This window comes from Pteropus vampyrus, unplaced genomic scaffold, assembly GCF_000151845.1.
Source record: "Pteropus vampyrus isolate Shadow unplaced genomic scaffold, Pvam_2.0 Scaffold329, whole genome shotgun sequence".
In the NCBI taxonomy this organism is placed as follows: Eukaryota; Metazoa; Chordata; class Mammalia; order Chiroptera; family Pteropodidae; genus Pteropus; species Pteropus vampyrus.
Window position 1 is genome coordinate 174,953 of NW_011889110.1, and position 2,110 is coordinate 177,062.

Below are 2,110 nucleotides of genomic sequence, written 5' to 3' on the forward strand. Positions count from 1 at the left end.
TGACTGAAGAGTTGGTTGATGTAGACACTGAGTGTGCCCATCCTGAGCAGAAATATTTGCATCATCCTAATGTATGAAAAGAGAGAACCCAGGGCCCTTTGAGTAATATCTCTAGACAAGTTTGAGATCCTAAAAGAAAGATTGATTATTTCTCTTTCTGGTCATGTTAACTTTTAGTCTGATTTGGTTACCTGAATCTTCACTTAATTGTGTCCAACTTTTTACGCTCAGTTTCTCAAAGATGTGCAACCTGACACTCACTTTTGGTGATATTTTTAATGGTCTCGCTTGAGTTCTCACCTTTATATTTCTTGTTCCTTACAAGCTAAGACTAGAATATTCTTTTGCAGTAAAATTACCTCAGTCTGGAAAGTCTCCACAGTGCAATTCTTATAGCCACTTTTAGAGGGACCAACCCTGGGATGAGAGTCAGGAGACCTAAATCCTAGCTCCAATTCACTCTGAGTGTCGAAGGCCTTTGAATAATACATCGATTGCCTTACATCTTAATTTATCTGTTATTAAAAGGGAAATCAAAACACTGTGTCAAAAAAAATTGAGATAGGAGGCTTTAAAGCAATTGCTAATTTATCTTTTCTTGTCTGGAAATGTAAAATACGAATATTCCCACCACCTGCCAGACAAGACACTACCTAACTAAAGATTTTATACTGCTGGGCTTCTTCCCTAAGTGTCTTTCTGTGTGTCAGCACTAAACCCTGGAGAAGCCTGTTTTAAAAGACAGTACCCAAGCCTAAAGCTTCTGCAATGCAGAATTGTTTCATGACATTTGCTACAATACTTAGGAAGAGAAGATTTCACCAGTCATGTTTCATATCTCTGATCCAAAGTCTCTAACAAGTCAAATCATTTATATTTCTGTCCCTTCTAACTCACACTCTCACAGGATATTTATGCCTCTCAAATGCTTATCAGTGCCTGACAGATATGTCTACTTTAGTCTAGGTTCAAGTTAGTCTAGAGAGTGCTCGCTTCCAACAAAGTGATGGAACATACATAATACTTATGCCAAATTCCTTGGGCTCCAGGGCTCATAAATTGCCTGGGACTAATTGTAACTGTGAGGGATACTGCTGGGAGGAGCTCTGAAACAGCTCCCACACAAACCTAATAAACTCTGGCAGCAACTCTACTGGCAATGTAGGCCTGACATTTCCCACTAGGAGCCTCAAGCATTAGGATGCTAATTGCTGCTACCAGCATCCAATTCACAATGGCAGAGCCTTCATGCTGCCTTTCTGGTAGAAGGCTGTTCTCCTCCATCCCTCCACCTCTAACATTCATTAAAGCCTTAAGTCATTCTAAAAAGTCAGAGAAACCAGCTTTTTAAAGTTTTAGGATGATCTATAGCCAAAACCAAACTTTAGTCTTCAATCATCCAATCTAAGGAGCAGTGATTCCCGCTGCATCTGAATCTGGTGAAAATACCAATTCTCCCCTTTTGGCTCCAGATACCCTTACTTTTTCTAGAGACACATTTAAAGCATGCACATTCACTTCCCAGACATATGTATAAAGATGCTAACAGGCTTCTATGCAAACTGCAAGTATGATGGACATCCTAGTATATTTCTCATGGTACTAGCTAAGCTCTAGAAATAACGTCACATAGACAGATTTTTAAATTCAAATCTACAAAAAGTTTCAAAGGAATGTTCGCAGCTACTAAAAAAAAATGGAAAAAAATATAAGGTCATCTAAAATCCTTAGCACAGAAAGGTGAAAATTTTCTACTCCTCTTCGAACTTTATTTTTAAGATTTTCCCATGTATAATTGACAAGTAAAATTATAGTATATTTAAAGTGTACAATGTGATGATTTGATACATGGATGCATTATGAAGGGATTCAAACTTTATTTTTAATAAAACTTGGTATTTTGATCATTGAGGATTTACATGTCACTATATTAAATAATATAGAAGTATCCCTTCTACCCTTTATCCAATTTTACTCAATGCTCGCATGTTGCAAAGCTATTGTACAATATCATAACCAAGATATTGGCATTGATACAGTCAAGATACAGAATATTTCCATCACCTCGTGTTGCCATTTTATAGCCACACCCACTTTGTTCTGCCCCTAC

At 37.4% G+C, this 2,110-nt stretch overlaps 1 pseudogene; it reads right to left on the reverse strand.

The window, feature by feature from the left end:
• LOC105304127 overlaps positions 1–1,284 on the reverse strand; it is a 7,168-nt pseudogene extending 5,884 nt beyond the window's left edge.
• Positions 1,285–2,110: the final 826 nt, after the last annotated feature.